Source organism: Thamnophis elegans, chromosome 3 (genome assembly GCF_009769535.1).
Source record: "Thamnophis elegans isolate rThaEle1 chromosome 3, rThaEle1.pri, whole genome shotgun sequence".
NCBI lineage: Eukaryota > Metazoa > Chordata > Lepidosauria > Squamata > Colubridae > Thamnophis > Thamnophis elegans.
The window spans coordinates 136,716,479-136,739,285 of NC_045543.1; the positions used below are offsets into that span (position 1 = coordinate 136,716,479).

The 22,807-nt window shown below is 41.5% G+C and overlaps 1 protein-coding gene across 1 annotated transcript in view; it reads right to left on the minus strand.

Annotated features, from left to right (window-relative positions):
• DCC (DCC netrin 1 receptor) overlaps positions 1-22,807 on the minus strand; it is a 774,549-nt gene that overhangs the window by 616,720 nt on the left and 135,022 nt on the right. The gene's annotated exons all lie outside the window — the stretch shown is intronic.

The window sequence follows — 22,807 nt, forward strand, 5'->3', positions numbered from 1 at the left end:
TCACACGATCAAAATTTCTACACGCAGCAATGCATATGTACAGGGGTGGGATTGAAAAATGTTAGCAACCAGTTGTCTGCCCAGTTGCTGTGTGTCCATGGCCATGGTGGGCATGGCCTACTCCTGCACCATGGCAGGGGGGTGTTTTTGCCCTCCGCAGGCTTTCTTTGAGCCTCTGGGAGGGCAAAAACGGCCTCCCTCGGGCTCCAGAGGCCCTCCAGAGGCTGGAAATAGGCCCATATTTAGGCTTTGGGTACTTCCAGTAGGCCCATTTCCCCCCTCCCCAGGCTCTAGAGGCTTTTTCCGAGCCTCCAGGGGGGTGAAAACAGCCTCTCCTGGGCTTCAGAGGCCCTCTGGAGGCCAGAAACAGGCTCATTTCTAGACTTCCGAGAGGCCCGTTTTTTACCCTCCCAGAGCCTCCATGTGGGTCCTGCACTTATTTGGCACGATGAATGGGCCATGTGGAGACTCCTGGGAAGGGAGGGGTGGGGCCAGCCGGTCTTTGCAACAACCAGTTCAGTGAACCAGATGCAAAATTAACATCCGGTTTGCCGGAACTGGTGCAAATCAGCTGAATCCCACACCTGGATATGTATTTATGGCAGTTGCAGTGTCCCAAGGTTACATGATAACCTTTTTACAATCTTCTGACAAGCCAAATCAATGAGAAAACTAGATTCATTTAAGAAACATGTTACTAACTTAACAACTGCAGTGATTCACTTAACTGTGACAAGATATTTTGGGATCGATTGTGATCGTACATCAGTGGACTACCTGTATTGGGCTCAATTTCTAATTTTCTGATCACCTTCAGTGCCTTCTCTAAATCTATACTTGTATATTATCTTTTCTTTTAGGATTTATATTATTTAATATTATTAAATAAATTATTATTATTTTATTATAAGTCTGTCAGCTGGATGTTCAGGCTGGATTTGGCATTTTTATCCATTTCAGAAATTTTTACCAAGGACTTGGAATAGGCAGAAATTGAGGTATTTCATAGGATGTAAACTGCTCTAAGTAAAGCTCCTTTTGCAATTGACTGCTGGTGAATTTGTCAATGCCAAAGGCGTTCAAGTGGTGCTCCAGTTTTTTTGGGATTGCACCCAAGATGCCTATGACTATTGGTACTACCTTTGTTTTCTTTTACCATAGTTGTCCTATTTCTATTCGTAGGTCTTTATATTTTGTTATCTTCTCCAGTTCTTTCTCTTCTCTCTTGATATTGCCACATCCGCAATACAGATTTTTTTTATCTTTCTTATCAACAGTGGTTACATCTGGGGTGTTATGTGACAGGTGCCTGTTTGTGTGAAGTGTAAAGTCCCAGAGCACTTTAGCTTCTTCATTTTTATTACTTTCTCTGTTTCCCACTATTCTTGCTTGCAGGCAAATGCTATTTCTTGCAGATCTTCCAATGCACCATTGTTGCTACTTTGTCATGCCGTTGTTTGTAATGAGTCCGTGTGATCTTGCTGCAGCTAACCATATGGTCCATTATTTCTTCAGCTTCTTTGCAGAGGTGGCACTTGCTAACTTTTGCTGTCTTCTCAGTTCTGTCTTGAATGTGTTTGTTCTGATGGCTTATTCTTGTACAGCTTCTATAGCCAATGGAAGTCCCATCCCATTCAAGGTGCTTGCAGTTGAAAGGATTAGCCAGTGACTGCTAGGGGAGAGACATATGACCATATATACTTCTTTCATGTCCCTGCAAGGAGCTAGAGCAAGTGACAGGAACTCACCCAAACATGCAGCAACACTCAGGTCTCTAATGCTAATTTGCTAACCTCCAATCCAGACTTCTAAGCATGTGAGGCACCATGCTCCTGAGTCATTGGAAGTCATGACCTTGTTCTCATTTGTTCATTTTTGTTATTTCATTCCACATTTTGAAGGCTTTGATTTCTTCTTACACCTATCATAGGCTCTAAAAGTTAAGTAACAACATATCATAGATTTATTTGAATAATTTGTTAAGGGTTTTGCTTTGACATTCCTACTAAACTTTATTCTTTCCCCTTCCTGCTCATTCATTCAGTGAGCTAACTCCCTAGGAGTGGCTGCCTTATAGCAATAGAAGCAGCACTTAGATTTATATACCACAGGGCTTTATAGCTCTCTCTAAGCAGTTTACAGAGTCAGCTTTTTGCCCCCAATAATCTGGATTCTCTTTTTACTCACCTCAGAATGCTGAAAGGTTGAGTCAACCTTGAGCAAGTCAGGATCGAACTGCTGGAGTCAGCAGAATTAGCCTGCAATACTGCTTTTTGACCACTGTACTACCATGGCTCTCCCATATTCCTCCTACAACCTCTGCTTACTAACCAGGAAGCAGTTACTCAAACATCCACAGTGGGTCATTAGCAATTATCAGGATGCATCCCTATCAGTCGGTAGCTATTTAGGAAGGGATTTTTTCATCCTTCTCAAAACATAAACCTTAATTATTCTTTCTATGTTATGTTAACTGTCAAATTCAAGTGTTGCCCAACTGTTTACACCTCAGTACAAGCAAAAATAAATTTCTCATGGAGACTTTTCTAACCAGATTTCTTAGGATAAGCTATGCTATATTGATAATTGAATACATTGAATAAACAGAATAACAGAGTTGGAAGGGACCTTGGAGGTCTTCTAGTCCAACTCCCTGCTTAGGCAGGAAACCCTACACCACTTCAGACAAATGGTTATCCAACATCTTCTTAAAAACCTCCAGTGTTGGAGCACCCAGAACATCTGGAGGCAAGTTGTTCCACTGATTAATTGTTCAAACTGTTAGGAAGTTTCTCCTTAGTTCTAGGTTATCTCCTTGATTAGTTTCCACCCTTTGCTTCTTGTCCTGCCCTCAGGTGCTTTGGAGAACAACTTGACTCCCTCTTCTTTGTGGCAGCCTCTGAGATATTGGAAGACTGCTATCATGTCTCCCCCAGTTCTTCTTTTCATTAAACTAGACATTCCCAGTTCCTGCAACCGTTCCTCAAATGTTTTAGCCTTCCGTCCCCTAATTATCTTTCAATACTTTCACTTTGAAGATGCAATTTAGCTCTGAGCTCAAATCTTCATTTTCCAGGTACATACATTGCAAACACAGGAGATGAGTTCTCACTGCCATCTTAACATCTCAAAATCTTGCAGAAACATTATTGACATCTGTTTCCTTCATTGTTAATACTGTTCTTGTTCCTAGATCCACTGAACTCTAGAAGAGTATCATCTTCTTCTATTTTTAACCTTCGGAATAAGCAATAATCATTTTCTATGACATTATCTTGGCCATTTCTCAATAAAATAACAGTTCTCCCTCCTAGAAGCATAATTGATTTTCCCCAGCACAATTACCACAAAATGTCTAGTAATTATCTTTACAACTTTTTCTACTTCTTACATTTTCAATTGCCTGAATGAAATGCAGTTACAATTGAAGAAACTGGGGTGGGGAAAGATAGAGAACAGTAAACAATCAACCCAAAAGTATTTTAATTGAATTAAGGGTTAAGTTTTATATAACTTTAATAACATGAATTTGATTGCTTCAGTTTACAATTTGAATAGGAATAATTAGAAAGCCATAATTTTTTACAGTGTTGTGTTTTGGGAGTTGAAGATTTCATAGAATTACATTTAATAGGGTGTATGTGGGAGGTGTATGTGTCAATGTCTACAGGAAAAAAAACAGAACTGGAAGGTATCTTGGAGGTCTTCTAGTCCAACCCCTCGCTTAAGCAGAAGACCCTATAAATAAATACCTGGGCAACACCGGAGATAGATAGATAGATAGATAGATAGATAGATAGATAGATAGATAGATAGATAGATAGGGAGATAGAGATGGAGGAGATGGATAGATATAGATATAGATATAGATATAGATATAGATATAGGGATAGGGATAGGGATAGGGATAGGGATAGGGATAGGGATAGAGATAGAGATAGAGATAGAGATAGAGATAGAGAGATAGAGAGATAGAGAGATATAGATATAGATGATATAGATATAGATATAGATAGAGATAGAGATAGAGATAGAGATAGATATAGAGATAGAGATAGAGATAGAGAGATATAGATATAGATATAGATATAGATATAGATATAGATATAGATATAGATATAGAGATAGAGATAGAGATAGAGATAGAGATAGAGATATATAGATATAGATATAGATATAGATATAGATATAGATATAGATATAGATATAGATATAGATATAGATATAGATATAGATATAGATATAGATATAGATATAGATATAGATAAAATGAACTGTGTAAAACTGAACAATTACAGGGAAAATGCAGCTTCCGGCTTTAGGATGTTTTTGCTACCAAAAGAAATAAGAGGAATTAGTGTAAAGATTTAACACTGGCATTTGGAAAAAGGATCTTTGGAACCTTTGCTCTTGGTTCTATAAGCAAATCCCTCACCCAAGATTATATGTACAATATATAAAAGGTACAGAGTACAAGTAAAACAAGCAGGAATTGAGTAAATCCAGTGACATTTTAAAAAGGTAAGAACTAAAGCAGCAGCCCTTGCTTACTGATGTTCCTTTGGCTAGTAAATAGCATTTATTTCCAAAATAAAACTAGCATGCTCATGCACGTATGCATGCACACACACACACACACACACACACCTATAAATATCCTCCTCAAAATGGCTGTTGTTTTGTTGTTTATTTAACCTCTGCCACCACCTTCTGCTCTCAATCTTCTTATCTAGTCAACTTTTCCCTCTCCATCCCTTCTTTCTCCAGCATTTTGTTGCTGGAGCATCAAAAAGAAAATTCAATAAACTTTCAGAATTCCCGTTGTTGCGTATGCAAGCTATACAATTGCAGTAGCCTTTTCTTTGTTTCTGAAGATAATTGTGTGGAGGCGGGCAGGAAAGAGCAAGTGGTACTTCTCCCACACAATCAACAGCTAAGAGAGTCCTTACTGTCTTCTCAAGGAAAAGAACTCTTGACCCTTCACATAAAGAGGATGGGGGAAAGAGATAGTCAAGCTTCAGAGAGATGCTTCCTCAATGAATTCACTGACAAAGGGATGTGGTGGCTCAGTGGCTAAGATGCTGAGCTTGTCGATCAGAAAGGTCGGCAGTTTAGCGATTCGAGTCCATAATGCCATGTAACGGAGTGAGCTCCCATTACTTCTTCCAGCCTCTGCCAACCTAGCAGTTTGAAAGCATGTAAAGTTGCAAGTAGAAAAGTAGGAACTACCTTTGGTGGGAAGGTAACAGCATTCTGTGTGCCTTTGGCATTTAGCAATTCCGGCCACATGACCACAGACACATCTTCAGACAGCACTGGCTCTTCAGCTTTGAAATGGAGATGAGCACCACTCCCTATAGTCGGGAACGACTAGCACATTTGTGGAAGGGGAATCTTTACCTTTTTAACAAAGGAGGATTTGAGGGTTCCTATCTAAATTTTCAAGATTCTGGGCTCCAAACCTTAATTCTTGGCATCAAAAAAAAAGTCTATGCTCTCAAGGATAAGGACTCTTGATCCTTCATATAAACAGGATGGGGAAAAGAGATAGCCAAGTTTCAAAGAGATTCCTCCTTAATGAATTCACTAACAAAAGAAGATTCTGCAATTCCCATCAAAATTTTCAAGATTCTGTGTTCAAAACTCTGATTCTTGACATAAAGGAAAGTCCATTTTGTCAGAGCATGAGAGTTCATGACTTGGAAGACATGGTAACAAGGTCAGACAATGAATAGGCATAGCAACTAAGTCAGCCAATGAGGGCTGTTTGGAAACTGAATCAGTATTTGCTGTGGGAGCAACAAGGAGACAGCAAGGAGCCTGGGCGTGGCTTAGTTCAACTGTGCTGTACTAAAGCTCTGAGTCTGTGCTGAGCTCAAAACTGGTCTGTTACTGAAACTGAAACTGTTCTCTCCTCTGCCTGTGTTTGCTGGTATTTGCTACCACGTTGGAAAACCTGCTTTTGGTATTGTATACTTATTTCATACGTTATATTATATATAAAGAGAACTCAAACTATTCTCCTAGAAACTTGAGGGTAGGACAAGAAGCAATGGGTGGAAATTGGTCAAGGAGAGAAGCAAGTTAGAGCTAATGAGAAATTTCCTGACAGTTAGAACAATGAATCAGTGGAACAACTTGCCTCCAGAAGTTGTGAATGCTCCAACACCAGTTTGCTGCTGTAAACTCTGACACATTTGGATCTTGTTTCTGTCACTGAGCTCTGCAGCCAAACAGCTGGACAGATGGCTACAATTTCTTATTTTGCTGCTCCGTAGTCCACCAAGGAAGAAGGTTGTCATTTTCTGCTCCGATTTAGGTTCACTGACTCAATAAGTGAGAAATAGCAAAGGCTATTTGTGCGGTTAAGAGCCTGGAGGAATATGAAAGTAAGGAACTGTCCCCACCTTGCCAGAACCTTGACCTTCCTGGAAAGTAAGATTTGAAGGCTTCTGGTAAGATCAGAAGAGATGACCTCTAGATACAATGCTGTCGTCAGACCTGTAAATCTTCCCTGTTCTTGGAGGTGAGTTTTATAAAGTCACTTCTGAAAATTCTTCCAGATATGAGTCCAGTGCATCTCATCACATTTTCTAGGCACGGCATATCAGTAGAGTGATAGCAACAGCTTAATCCTCCCAGCTAATGGTTATATGTTTTCTTGACAAACATATGGAACATAATCAAACACTGATTACTTTCTGATATCCTATGATATAATTCAAGCTGTAATTGAGACAGATATTAAACTACACATTTCTACATATGGGGCTTGGATTGTAATAAATGAGTGGTGGCTTGCTTCACTGCACAGATGCAGAAACACAGACACACAGAGGACATTCTGTAATCTAACCATAAGAGTGAGCTGAAAATGAATTTTGAGGCTAGCTGCCATAATTTGTGGATATTGCATTCAGAGATGGTATGCTGCCGGTTCGCACTGGTTCGGGTGAGCCAGTAGTGGTGGCAGCGCGAGGCTCCCCCCCACTAACCCAGAATTCATACAGGACCTTCTGCGCAGCTCTCGCCACCGAACCGGTAGTGGAGAAAATAGGATACCATTACTGATTGCATTGCTTTATGATTTTTACGGCAGGCAAGAAAGAGTTGAAGGGCGAGGTGCAAAACACATAATTTATATGTACTGTTGAGATGTTCGTGATGAGGTGGTGACCCTGGGGCTTTCACCCTTCATCTCTGGTGACAGCAGGGCCTGAGGGTGACCTTATGATTTGTTTACGCAGTTTCAAAGATGGCTGATTTGCAGTTGCAGGTTGATTTGCAAAGAAATGGAAAAGGATTAAAGCTGATAAGGATCTTTAAGGGGAAAAGAGGCAGGGAAAAAATGATGCTAGGTTTTATCAACTCCACCGCACCACCTCAGTTCTTTTGCCTTTCAGGCCTTGGGTGTGGCATTATTAATCCCCTCAGTCAAAGAGAAGCTTCTGGAACCCGGATGGATAAATCTCTTGTTAAAGTGATACTCATCTCTCAAGAAAGAGACTCTGTAAAGGTGTCTAACCAGAGTTAGGGAACCTTTGTGGGGTGTGATTATTTTCTTCTTCTTCTTCTTCTTCTTCTCTTCTTCTTCTTCTTCTTCTTCTTCTTCTTCTTCTTCTTCTTCTTCTTCTTCTTCTTCTTCTTCTTTCTGTCTCTCTCTGTCTCTCACTGTCTCTGTCTCTCTCTCTGTCTCTGTCTCTTTCTGTCTCTGTCTCTCTGTCTGTCTGCCTTTGTGTCTCTGTGTGTGTGTGTGTGTGTGTGTGTGTGTGTGTGTGTGTGTGTGTGTACATGGTATGCCCAAATATGGGAGGGAGCACACTGCTTCCCTTTTGTCTTTCGGCTCCACCCTAGGAGCCTTCCAGGCAGAAAACCATTTTTGTGTTGCATTTGTGCTGATACATAAATAAAGGAAGACTAGTATAGATGCCTGGCTCTGTGTGTGTGTCTGTGTGTGCGTGTGTGTCTGTCTGTCTTTCTCTCGCTCTGTGTGTCTCTGGCTCTCTCTGTGTGCGTGTCTGTGTGTATGTGTGTGGGGGGGGCTCTCTCTCTCTCTCTGTCTCTGTGTGTGTCTGTGTGTGTGTGTGTGTGTCTGTCTGTCTGTCTGTCTCTGTCGGTCTGTCTGTCTGTCTGTCTGTGTGTGTCTGGCTCTCTCTGTGTGCATGTCTGTCTGTCTGTCTCTGTGTTTGTGTGTGGGGGGGGCTCTCTCTGTGTGCATGTCTGTCTGTGTATGTGTCTGTCTGTCTGTCTGTCTGTCTGTCTGTCTCTCTCTCTCTCTCTCTCTCTCTCTCTCTCTCTCTGTCTGTCTGCCATGATGGAAATTCCAGCCTGACTACACTGTCAAAAGATGTCATAAGCGAAAGTCTAAAGCAATCGGAAGGAAAAGGGATAATAACACACTTTCCGGGATCTCCAGCAGCTCATATATTCATCAAATATATAATCAAATAGAGGACTGTTTTGACTAGTGGCAAGGTTAAAAGAAATCAGTTTATTATGTTATTTATTTGCATTAAAGCAATTCACCCTGTTGAATCCATATTTTGTGAACTCTCTAGATGTCATTCGTTGGTTGAAATGAAACCAGAAAAGGGATAGCAGTTTAATTAGGGCAACGGAAGAAAGGGAATGGAGAAACAAGCACAAGAAAGAGTGAACAGATAAAATGCTACTTATCCTACTACTAATTGTCCCAATTACAAGCCATTCAGATCAGCCATGCTGATCAATTTCTTTCAGCATGTTTAGCTAATACTATGACAAAATGTGTGTACGTGGCAGTGGTGGGATACAACCGGTATGCCCCGGTACAGGCGTACCGGTGCCTGCTGGGACCACCAGGTACCATTTCAGTACGGTGCTCAGGAGGGCCCACCCACCCACCCTCCTTACCTGTATTTGAGCCGATTGGGGATTTCACATGCACATTCATGGAATGCATGGAACCTGTGCAGCGCTCCACCGAGCAGCTGGAGTGTTGCGGGCAGTAAGTACGCATGCGCACACGTGGTGGATGCCGGGCCATGTTGTAGCATACCGATTGCAACGGGATCTGGAACCCACCACTGTTGTGTGGGCAATCACTAATTCCATACTTTTGATTTTATTTTAAAGTTTGATTTCCTTTTACAATTAACCCATTGTCAAATTTACAGCTTTGAGGAACAAAGCTTTTAAAGCCTAAAACAGAAGATTTAGAAGGCTTATATCCAGAGAAGTGGACAGATCATGCAGAAGTGGTTTGATAGCAGGGGTGGGCTGCTGGGGATTCGCACGAGTTCGGCCGATCTTCTAGCTAGGATTCTGCCCAGTTCGGTGAACCCCCAAATGCCACCCCTGGCTGGCCCTCTCATCCCGCCCTCCCCGCCCCTCCAAGGAGTCTCAAAGTGGCCCGTTCATCATGCCAGGTAAGTGCACGGCTCATGCAGAGCTCGGGGATGGGCGAGAAAGGGCCCTACCGGAGGTTCCAGAAGTACAGAAACAGGCCTGTTTCCGGCCTTTGGAGGGCCTCTGGAGCTTGGGGAAGCAGTTTTCACTCTCCTGGAGGCTCGAAGGAAGCCTCCTGATTCTGGGGAGGGCGAAAAATGGTCATACTGGAAGTTCTAGAAGTCTGGAAATGGGCCTGTTTCAGGCCTATGGAGGGGAAATATGAAAGAAAACCTACTCTAGGAATATCAACTTATTTTCCAAACAGGGACGTGCAGTCACTAGAGGCAGGGGAGGCGTGGCCTTACCAGTCATGAGGAAAAGGAAAGAATTTTAAAGAATTTTTTAAAAATAATTAAAGCCAAGGTACTTGCTACCAGATTCACAGTGAGTTGGAACAGTGCTTTGTGTTAACCATAGGAGGAGGCCAGAGAAATAGAGGCCTCCTGTGCATAAGCAATTTTTCGCCTTTTAAGAGTTAAGCAAGGGTTAACAAGCAAAAAAATTTGTATGCAAAGGAGGCATGTGGTTCTCTCATCTCCTGTAGAGGGCATTTTTAAAGGCTTTTTAGAGTTCTCTGGGAGCAACTAGCTCAGTCTGACTCAGAGCTCTGGCCTTTCATGAGGGCAGGCAGGCAGAAGCAGAGTTGAAATTGTCTCTGAAACAGCTGGAAAAGGTGCGTGTGTGTGGAGGGGGGGGAATTCAAAAAGTTTGATCAGAAGGCAGCAGGGTAAGGGGGGGTATGGCTGAGGAGTTGCTTTCAAGCCTTTGGAAAATATATCCAAACCAACTTCTGTGTTTGTGTTTGTTTGAGAGTGAGTGAGAGAGGGATCCAATTTCTCTGTGTGTGTGTGCCTGTTTGAGAGAGGGGGGAGAGAGGGAGAGAGGGAGGAAGGAGGGGGAGGGAGAAGAAAAAAATGGAAAACTTATTTTGCAAGGAGGAAAAATGCTGTCGCTTTAAATCGGAACTGAGCATGCCTGGCTGTGGAATTCTGGGAGTTGAAGTCCACAAGTCTAAAAAGTGCCTCACCAGCCCTAAAGCTGACCGTATGTCACTGTTTCCAAAGCACCCGAGGGCAGGACAAGAAACAATGGATGGAAACTAATCAAGGAGAGAAGTAACCTGGAATTAAGGAGAAACTTCCTAACAGTGAGGACAATCAACCAGTGGAACGGATTGCCTTCAGAAGCTATGGGTGCTTCATCACTGGAAGTTTTTAAGGAGAAACTGGAAAGCCACTTGTCTGAAGTGGTTTGGGTGTCAAACATGTGTCATCATGGCAGCATCACGTGACATGTCATGACTTTTTTCCCTTCACTAAACCGGGTGTGGCTGTGGCCAGCGTGTGACCCATCTGGACTGTGGGCCATGAGTTTGACAGACTTGGTATAGAGTCTCCTGCTTGAGCAGGAGGCTGGACTAGAAGACCTCCAAGGTCCCTTCCAATTCTGCTTGACTGAATGATCCATCCCCAACTTCAAGTGCATTCAAAACATATTAGCTGGTTCTGCTTGAGCTTCTTGCTGTGACTCTGGTCTGCGCTCCCTGTTTCTTAAGCAAAGAAAAAAGCCACCCTACTAGTCCCAGATTGATCACAGACGTGCAAATTTATTTAATAAGGAGCAGACTAAAAACCACACTGGGCCACAAGCCAACACACTCAACAGGGGAGCAGGGGAATCAGCACTTTTTGTGACAGCTATTCATTTTGTCTCTTATTACTCTATTATTCTTATAACTTTGCTTCAATAATTCCATGCCACAGTGACACATTGATAAAGAATACATGTCCCTGTCTGTGGTCATTTCTATTCACCTTCTGGCTTATTATTTATAGTCATACTTGCATTCAAACCAATTTCAGGGGTAATTCAGCCAGCCTAGTAAATCTGACACCACCAGTTAAACTAAAATAAAATAAAATAAAAATAAAGCAAGTTAAACTAAAATTAGGGAAATCTGAAAAACATTCCTTGGGGAATCTTCCCCTTAGAGCAAAAGGGGAAAAAAGTATTCCCATAAGGTTAGGAACATCCCTTAAATACTTTCATGTAAATCTATAATCATAACTAGTTACAAAGAAGTGCTTAGCACTTCCATGTCACGATGAATGCCAGTTGCTAGGAAACATTAGCAGAAGGATGGTGTGCTGGCTTCCCTCTGACATCTAATTGTACACTATGGGAACAATCAACAAAAGTTGATCCAGCACAGTTCTTTTACTTTTCCAAAATAATGTAAGTATTGAATCTGTCTCCTTACAATGTATGTTTTTATGAACCAACCTAGAACTAAGGATAACTTTTCTGACAGTGAGGACAATCAACCAATGGAACTGTTTGCCTTCAGAAGTTGTGGGAGCTTCATCAAGAAGAAATTGGATTGCCATTTATCATAAATGGTGTAAGGCAGGGGTCGGCAACCATAAACACTCATAAGAGTCATTTGGACGTGTCTCCCACAGAAAAGAAAACATCAGGAGCCACAAAACCCCTTTGACATCTAAAATGAAGACAGCACTACATATATTAATTTTTTACCTTAATGATAGATAGATAGATAGATAGATAGATAGATAGATAGATAGATAGATAGATAGATGATAGATAGATAGATAGATAGATAGATAGATAGATAGATGATAGATAGATAGATAGATAGATAGATAGATAGATAGATAGATAGATAGATAGATTTTACAACCCCCGGTATGCCCAAATATGGGAGGAAGATCACTACTTCCATTCTCTGTCCTCCGGCTCGTCACAAGAGACCATCCAGACAGAACCCAATATTTTTTTTACTGTTGCCTTTTTGTTACATTTGTGCTGATAATTTATTTATTTATCAGCACAAATATCACACACACACACACACACACACACACACACACACACACACACACATATATATATATATATATATATATATATATATATATATATATATATATACACATACACTATAGTGTGTTGCATTTATGAAATCAATAAAATGCTACAGAGAAAACATTTTTTTTTTATTTCTGCATGCAACAAAAACATTTTGAACTCTGAAAAAAAAAAGATGGGTCGAAAACTTCAATAAACCACATGCACATTGGCAGTTGTGACACATATTTTGAGTGACAGGGAGCCGCAGCAGAGGGATGAAAGAGCCACATGCGGCTCCAAAGGCTAGGTTGCAGACCCCTGGTGTAGGGTCTCCTGCTTGGGGGGGGGGGGTTGGACTAGATGACCTACAAGATCCCTTCCAACTCTATTAATCTGTTAAGGAGAAATTTCCTGACAGAGAGAACAATTAATCAGTGGAAAGACTTGCCTCCAGAAGTTGTGGATGCTCCAACAGTGGTGGGTTTAAGAAGAGATTGGACAACCATTTGTCTGAAATAATATAGGGTTTCCTGCTTGAGCAGGGGGTTGGACTAGAGGACCTCCAAGGTCCCTTCCAACTCTGTTATTCTGTGATTCGGTTATGGAACTGGCAGGCGTACCTCTAATATACATTATGACATATAAACAAATAGATGGAAACCTGCATTATTACAATATTTTTTACCCCTTGCTGTTTTGAAGCCAGTTGTTACATACTGAGTTTTTCCAGTTATCTTTACATACGGTAGTTTCTTGAACTTCTCTTGGTGAGGATGACAGAGGCCAAGAGATCTTGCTTGCTTCTGCCATCTGTGCAAGATGCCCTTTGTCACATTAAGACACTCTGAGATAAAGATGGATAATCAATATAGGCTAATATAGCATACAAGAGCCCTGGCCTCTCTTTTTCTCTCTAATTCAAGTCCATCTGGCCCTAGAAAGGAACACAACTCATGTTACAAACGCTTCTTATGATGAAAGTGATGGAGAGCAACAGATAGTAGACAGGTTGTCCTCAACTTACAACCACAATTCAAATCAGGTCTTCCATTGCTACGCGATGCAGTCATTGAGTGAGTGGTGCCTGATTTTATAACCTTTTGGCCACATTTTTTCAGTGACTCATGGTCATTAAGCAAATCTGACTTCCTCACTGACATGGCTCATGGGAAGCCTACTAGAAAGGTCGCATATAAGTGATCATTTGAACCCAGGATGCTGCAACTCTCGTGAATACTTGCCAGGTCTCAAGGGCCTGAATTGTGATCCATTTGACAATAGGGACCTTGCAGCAATCTTGAGTGCTACTTTTTTTTCAGGGCTTTGAAGAGTTGTTAAATAAGTGGTCATAACCACAAGGCCACTTGTATCTGAAAAACCTGTTCTTTGTAAGCATTTGTTCATTGTGGGCCTTAGCCAGTGGTGGGATTCAAATAATTTAACAACCGGTTCTCTGCCCTAATGACCATATGGGTAGGTGGGGCTCGGTGGTCATGTGACTGGGTGGGTGTGGCCAGCTCAAGGTCACTCAGGTCGATGGGGGCTTCGCCTTAGCTGTTACAATGGTAATAAGGGTTAACTGGAGAGGCAGTTTCTGTAAGCAGGTCAATAAAGATTAGGCTAGAGACAACACTAGAATGTTTCCTTCCTGCCTTCCTTACAGGATTAGCTCTGTAAAATGGGGAAAAAAAACAAAAGGAGATTTCTTCCAACAGTTAGTTCTCTGAACTACTTAGAAAGTTACCAACCGGTTCTCCCAAATAGGTTCAAGCTGGCTGAATCCCACCACTGGTCTTAGCTTTCCTCACTTCATCTTGACAGGATCGGGCTATTTGCTGATATTCTGCCTTAGTTGTTTGCTCCTCTTTCCACTATTTATACTTGTCCTTTTTGCCTTACTTCTCTTGGGTTAATTCTAATGAGACAGATTTTCTGATTATTAACTTGCCTACTGAGTTCCTACAGAGAGACAGCAGAGGATCATCAGAGGTTACGAACAATCTTTTTTCAAACCCAAATTTGGATCAAGCACAGCCAAAGGACAATCTAAAATTACAGTCTTCATAGAAAGCAGTAAGTGAAGTCAGTCGCTGACCTCCTGCAAACATGAATTCATTGTAATAGAACTAAAGTTGGAGTGCTGGAATATTAAGCTTGTTTAAATTAAATCCAGTAATCAGAAAGAGGGGGGAAATAGGGCAATTTCTACCTCCCTCCCTCAATAATCTCTTTAAAAATGTCAGTTGAATTATTTTTAAAAAAAGTTATCTGGCTTAACCATTGCAGCTCTGGAACATTCTCACATAGGAAAAATGAAGTATCTATCAAAATATGAATTAATAGAATAACAGAATAGGATAGTTGGAAGGACTTTGGAGGTCTTCTAGTCCAGAGGTCATCAATTAGTGATCCATGAGAAAATTTGGGTGGCCTGCAGAAAAATTATTTGCATTTTTTATATTGTACTAAATCAGGGGTCCTCAAACTACGCCCCCTGGGACGGATACGTGCAATAAATGCTTGTGTTGCTGCAGAGTCTCCACCTTCTGGGTCTTTTTGTGCAGGTCAGAGGGGGGCAGAAATTCTGACTTGGGGTCTACTTCAGCCTCCTGGTGCGGGGTGTTGGGCAAAGGCTGGAGGGAAGTGTCGCTGGTGACGAAGAGACAGAGGATCTTGTTCCAGTGGGACTGTATCATGGCCTGGAACTGGCTGACTATCTCATCCCACTGAGCCTCCAGGGGCCGGTACTTGCCACTCCCACAGGTCTTCCCTCTGTTTGGAAAACCTATGCTCATAGTTCAGTTTATTTAGCTTGTATGCCACCCTACTCCCGGAAGACTCTATAGTCCTCAGTGACGTGACATCCCTGTTCCACAGCATTCCAGACAAATGCCTGTCCAGTTTCTTCTTGAAAACCTCCCACAGTGAAACACCCACAATTAATCCACTGAATAATTGTTCTCACTGTCAGGAAAATTCTCCTTAGTTCTAGATTGGATTTCTCTATAATTGCCTTCCATCCATTCCTTCTTATCCTGTTTCAAGTGCTTTGAACAATAAGTCAACTCTTCCCAGTGGCAGGCCCTAAAATATTGGAAGATTGCTATCATGTCACACCTAGTTCTTCTCTTCGTTAGAGTAGATATACCCAGTTCTGGAAACAGTTCATCATTTGTTTTAGTCTCTGTCTCCTGAATCATCTTCGTAGCACTCTTCTGCACTCTGTTCTAGAGTCTCAACCAGTGGTAGGTTGATGCTGGTTTGGACTGGTTCAGGCCCACCCACCCACTAACCTGCTCCAGCGCTATTTTGGCCATATATTGTGCACACTCACATTTCCGATGCTGGGCGAACCGGTTGTTATTTTATGTGACGGTCACCTCTGATCTCAACATCTATTTTTGTATCATCATAGGCAAATCTAGACAGCAGACTAAAAAGCAGAGACATCACCCTGCCAACAAAGATGTGTTCAGTCAAGGCTAAGGTTTTCCCAGTTGCAATGTATGGCTTTGAAATCTGGACCATAAGGAAGGCTGATTGCCAAAGAATGGAGGCCTTTGAACTATGGTGCTAGAGAAGACTCCTGCGAATCCCTTGGACTGCAAGGTGGTCAAACCGGTCAGTCCTAGAGGAGATCAACCCTGACTGCTCTTTAGAAGGCCAGATCCTGAAGAGGAAACTCAAATACTTTGGCTACGTAATGAGAAAGAAGGACTCACTGGAGAAGAATCTCACGCTGGGAAAGATTGAGGGCAAAAGAAGAAGATGACAGAGAATGATGTCAGGCCTGCAATTATACTACTTTTAGAATTTTGGCCTGCCACACTTTCTCTTATTTCATTATGCTGTTTTATTAGTATAGTTCATGGGAGGTGGGAATAGAAAGGAGTAGGATTGTGGAATGTGTTGTTGTCATTCTTTACTAGAAGACCAAGGTCATATTTTGTCTCCGCATTTTTACACCTGACCAGAAGCAGCTGGGTGTGGATGCCAGTGTGGAAGAATAAGATTGGGCCATGTGATGGATTGTGGGTGTGGGGACAAGATCATGAACTTTTAACTGGGTGGAATTCTGATGTCATTTCCAGAATTGGGATTACACAGATGTGCTAAGATGTCTGCTTTATTAAATTGGAACTTTAAGGATCGTTTTGCCTTGGACTCTGATTTAATTTTACATGATACTTGGAATGCTGACAAATGAGATGCCTGGATGGAGTCACCGAAGCAGTAGGCGTGAGCTTAAATGGACTCCAGAGGAAGGTAGAAGATAGGAAGGCCTGTGGAAACATTGTCCATGTTGTCACAATGGGTCGTACACAACTTCGCAAGTAAACAACAACAACAGAGCCAAAACTGCTCTTTGTGAAATATTCTTAGTGGTTTGGATTCATTATGCATTCCACCATTATTAGTTTGAAAATGATGAACACAATGAGTTTCATGTGTTAGAGGAAAAAGTGGGCACAGATGGGATGCATCATATGTTCAAGAGAATTTTCAGCCTGCAAAGCTGAAATGCAAAACCCATGGAATTGATTTCATCTAATTGATTATTCTTTTGTGTTTGAACACAGCTAAAGCAATTCTCCTGACTGAGAATGCAGTCTTCCTGAACTTACTGGGGTTGGGTTAGTTTAAGTGGTGCTTAAGGAGGTGTGACGTTTTAATTTCTGCTATTTTTTCTCTCTAAATGTGGCTGTTGCTTAACAACCATCAGGCTTTTTAAAGCAAAGCCTGTTGTGTCTTGTTTTGTTTTAATGACAGAGTACCAATTTCTTTTAATGCTGCATTATCATCATCTTATTCTAACTTCACACAGAGCCACATTCAATTTATGCATAGAACTGAATCATCTAAAAAGCTAATTGGTGCTTGAATGTTAAACAATAAATAGGTTAACAAGATTTTCTTCATTTTTCTACCATTGATTGCCTTGGAATTATATTAGCATTCTGAAGGAAGGAAGGAAGGAAGGAAGGAAGGAAGGAAGGAAGGAAGGAAGGAAGGAAGGAAGGAAGGAAGGGACACACATTTTGCCTTTCTGGATTACAAGCTGAATTTAAATAGTTATTGAAGGTTATTATGGGAAAGTGAACAATTAAACCTTTCACATGAACAATCATAAGGTTTCCATCTATTTGTTTACATGTACGAAGCTTATTGTCATCTGTTTCTGAGGGGAAAGGGAAGGAAAATGTGTAGAAAAGAAAGAAGGTGAAATGAAAGAAAAGGCACTTGCAACTCCCTTTGGTGCAATGGAATAAGATAATAACATCAAACCTCAACTTTTTTTTTACTTTTACATAATAGTATAAACTAGCCATTTCTATAACAACAAATCTATATAATTGGTAAAAATCCAATCTAATCCAATTTTTATTTTATTTTCCATCTCAAGCCCCAAATCCAGAAGTGATTTCCAAGGACAAGCAAAACTAAATCTGTTTTTTTTTCCTCCTTTAATCAAAGCAGTTCATTTAGCCATCTCTTCTAATTTCATCAACTTTTGCAGCCCTTCCTCCATTGTGGGAATCAAAGGGTTTTTCCATTTTTTGTGCATAGAATATTCTTGCTGCCATCAATATATATAATATCAAAGTTCCTATTTTTTCCGCAAGTCTTTTTCTATTAAACCCAAAAGAAAAGTTTCTGGTTTTATCTTTATATTCACTTTGAGAATCCTCTGTATTAAGATGTGAATCCTACTCCAATATTTCTTTGCTTTATCACATGTCCACCATAAGTGATAAAAGGTCCCTTCTCTACTTTCGCATTTCCAACACTCATTTGAAATACCTTTATACATTCTTGACAGCTTGTCTGGTGTTAAATACCAGCAATAAATCATCTCATAAAATTTTTCTTTTAAACTGTAATTTAATGTAAATTTTAAACCTTTCGTCCACATATTCTCCCATTGTTCAAGCATGGCATTATATCCAAAGTTCCCTGCTCACTGAATCATGCAATGTTTAACATATTCATTGAGGACTACATATAAATCACAATTCTCCTTTGACATAGTACTTAATTTTCTTTAAATGATTGTTGGAAAGCCCCACAAAAGCTGAATGTTTCCTTTGTGCCCTCCAACCTGTAAACAAGGAGATGAGCTTGCATCACAATATTTTGTGTTGCTAATAGATAATCCCTTTCAGATTCATAACTCAGGTCTCATCAGTCTGGAAGTCAGCTCTGAATTTTTGTCTTGGTTCTCTTTGTTTGGTTCTCTTTTTCTTGCATCTCTAGAAAGTACACAAGTGTCCATTCCAACTTCCACATATTGCAAATGCAACTAATAGGTTTTATCGAATGTTTAGTGTTGTGGCCCAGCAAGAGCCATTAGAGCTGCCAATAGACTCCGATAGCGAGGGACCCTATGAATCGGCTCTGGAAGATGTGGAGGACCCTGGGCAGGGTTCAGACTCAGAGCAGGACCAGAGAGGCTGGTTGGCCACCAGGAGGCGCCTGAGGCATGGAGCAGTGGTGAAAGTCAAAGGGAGTTTGTCCCTGACGTCAGGCACTGGAGCAGTGGGGAAGATCAAAGGGAGTTTGTCCCTGATGCCCAGCAGAGAAGGGCGGAGAAGTGAAGGCAGCAATTACGGAGGCAGATTCATAGGAGATAATCAGGCCCAGGTGGTTGTGATTTGGCTCCTCCCAAGAGAGTATATAAGAAGAGACTTTGGGAGGAGACCTTTTGCAGGACACAACCGTTTATACTAAGCTGGAGAAGCTCTTGTGTGTATCTCTTATCTGTGGGAGTCTGGATTGCTGCCAACATCTTGTCTGTGAGTAATTACTGTAAATAAAGCGTGGCTAACAGTAAGCTTGTGTCGACGTTACTCACTGGACGGAGTGGGGTCAGAACAGTTTAGTATGCAATGATGTTTTCAGCTTATAGGCCATTCATCTTCATAACAAACTGGTCACCTCATGGAGGTTGAGGGCACACCTGTATTGTTATTTTCTTGCTCTAGAACAATTCAGCACATTGTTACAAAGGGGGGTAGGATGGAGTTATAGAGTAAAATGCAATCTCTCAAAGGTGGTTTTTCAAAAGAAAACTGGACTATGTTTTTTTTTCCTTTTTAGGAAGAAGATGTTTCACTTCTCAACCAAGAAGTTTCATCAGTTCATCGTTGAGACAACTATGACCTGGATGACTGAGAATCCCCATAGACATTCATTCAGGTAACTCACAATCTGAAGCAAAAACATCCATGGCTGTGGTCTACTGTGAGGGGGGGAGGGAGGGTGAGTGTGTGTTCGGGAAAACTACACTCAGATTCTTCATGCAGATGGTCCCAAGCTCAGTCCAGATCAAAGGATCAACCACAATCCGGAGACATCCAGTTGAGGAACTCAATAATGAACTAAGCAATAAATAACCTCTTCTGGTAAAGGAGTGTCCTACATTCCTAAGCACTGTGTCTTCTAATCCAGCGGTCACCAACTGGTGATCCGTGAGAAAATTTTGGTGGTCCACAGAAAAAAATATTTGCATTTTTTTATATTGCACTAAATCAGGGGTCCTCAAGCTATGGCCCCTGGGCCGATACATGCAATGAATGTTTGTGCTGCTGCAGAGAGTCAGAGGTGGTGTGTGTGTGGGGGGGGGAAATTCCGATTTGAGGCCTGCTTCAGCCTCCTGGTATGGGGCTTTGGGTGAAGGCTGGACGGAAGTGCTGCTGGTGGCAAAGAGCCAGAGGGCCTTGGTCCAGGGGGCCTGGAACTGGCTGATCATCTGAGCCTCCAAGTGCCGCTACCTGGCTTTGCACTCCCAAAGGTCTTTCCTCTGCTTGGACAGCCTATGCTCGTAGTCCTCAGTGAGGTGCTTCTGCTGAGCCTCTTTCTCTGTCAGATCCAATCTGAACTGAGCCAGCTGTTTTGCCAACTCTTTCTCATGGTGGCTGCTTAGCTCTAATAACTGCTTCCTGTTGGGGCCCTAAGGAACCTGGACAGGCAGGGGAAGAGTGACTGGAAGGGGAGGGGTGAGTAGAAGTCAGCGAGGCACCCCTTGACGTGAGTGACATTGAGTTGGCCACACCCACCCAGTCACATAACCACCTAGCCACGCCCACCCAACCGGTCATTAGGCAGATCATATTAATGGTCCGCAGGATTCAAAATTATGAATTTAGTGGTCCCTGAGGTCTGAAAGGTTGGTGACCCCTGTTCTAACCAACATTTCCTCACAACCACCGTTCTGCCAATCATTTATTTTCTGTTTCAACGTAAAGCATTTCAAGCAACTCAAACACGCACAAATACAAATTATTTGAAAGTTCTTTGGTTCCATATAAGTATAAGCTTGGTACCCTAAAAAAAAAAGTAATGCTCATTGTTTTGTTGTAGAGTTCAATATGTACTATATATAGATTGTTATCTACAGTAATTTCAAAAGTCTGTTTATGTAGGGCATTTTTACTGCTGAAGTTGCACTCCCAAAAGAAAGTGATTTCTAAAATGCAAAAACCAGCAGACAATGAAACTCACTGATAGTTAAAGCAGAAGTAAAACCACAACTAACTGTTATTAAGTAAAATGAAGCAACTGCCAATTACCTGCACTAGACCAATAAGATCCCACAGACTAGGCCTCCTCCGAATTCCATCAGCCGGCCAGTGTCGACTGGCGACTACCCGGAGGAGGGCCTTCTCTGTGGCTGCTCCGACCCTCTGGAACGAACTCCCCGTGGGGATTCGTACCCTCACCACCCTCCAGGCCTTCCGCAAAGCCCTTAAAACCTGGCTGTTCCAACAGGCCTGGGGCTAAAGACTTGCAGCCCCCACTTCGAATGGTATGATTGTTGTGCTTTTTAATTGTGTATGGTCTTCATGTTTTGTAACTTTGTTTGTTTTTCCCCTCCCTTGAGTTGTGAGCCGCCCTGAGTCCCTTTCAGGGAAAAGGGCGGCATACAAATAAAGTAAAATGTAAATGTAAAATGTAAAATGTAAGGGTAGGTTTGAAAAGAAGTAGCTGTCTTAACGAGAACATTTTTCAACGCAGAATTAAGCCACTGCACACGGGACATCCGGCAATAACATGCTGCATAATGTACATCAAAACACTTTGTAATTGCACATTATCTTGTACATGGAAAAATAATATGTTCCACACTTATCTGCACCAAATAGATTGCGGTGTTCTTTATGCGTTTGGTTCTTCACAGGAATGTGAAGCGGCTCAAAGCATCACTTGCTGGAGATAAATGAATCAATCTATTTCTGCCTTGAGTCAATTTTGCATATGTTGATGCAATTTATGTATTACTTTACTAGAAAATACTTAATATTTTAATAAATTTGCATCACCCCATTCACCAATGGACCCAGCCGGAAATATAGCTGCAATTAATTCCATATATATATTCATTCAGGATCAATGCATAACATCAAAGGACAAGTCAAAAGATAGGCACTGAAAAGATCACTTTTCTTAATTAAAAAAATAAAAAAATAAAGCCAGTTTGCAATCCTTTTTTCTAGACAAAAATCATGTTTCCATTGGTGCATAGTTGACCCGAGGAGACCAAAAGCTTGCGCCTTTAAATAAGATGTGTTAGTCAAAAAGGTTGCTATCAAACTTCTGATTTTTGGCACAAAATAAACATACCTGCTGACAATAATTTCAATAGATAAAGGTAAAGGTTCCCCTCGCGCATGTGCTAGTCGTTCCCGACTCTAGGGGATGGTGCTCATTTCTGTTTCAAACCCGAAGGGCCAGCGCCATCCGAAGATGTCTCCGTGGTCATGTGGCCGGCATGACTACACGCGGAAGAGACACGGAACACTGTTACCTTCCCACTAAGGGTGGTTCCTATTTTTTTACTTGCATTTTTACGTGCTTTCAAACTGCTAGGTTGACAGAAGCTGGGACAAATAACGGGAGCTCACTACATTATGCAGCACTAGGAACTTGAACTGCCAAACTGCCGACCTTTCTGATTAACAAACTCAGTGCAGTCACTTTACCCCTTATATTTTCAATGAAAAAAAAATGCTGCTTTTTAAATGTGAAGGACATTAATTTGGTACACTTAGAAATTCAGCCACAAAGAAGACTGAGGCTCTGTGTGCATCTATTTAAAAGCAGATATTAGCAATAGCAATAGCAATAGCAATAGCAGTTAGACTTATATACCGCTTCATAGGGCTTTCAGTCCTCTCTAAGCAGTTTACAGAGTCAGCATATTGCCCCCAACAACAATCCGGGTTCTCATTTTACCCACCTCGGAAGGATGGAAGGCTGAGTCAACCCTGAGCCGATGAGATTTGAACAGCTGAACTGCAGAACTGCAGTCAGCTGAAGTAGCCTGCAGTGCTGCATTTAACCACTGCGCCACCTCGGCTCTCTATTAATTCACTCAGCTCTCAAGTTCACAACATTGTAATGCCTGGTAGTTTAGAAAACTATTCACACTGAGTTTTTCAAACTTGTCAACATTAAGATGTGTGGAATGTGGCAGCCAAAGTCTACACTTCTTAAAGTTGCCAAGGTT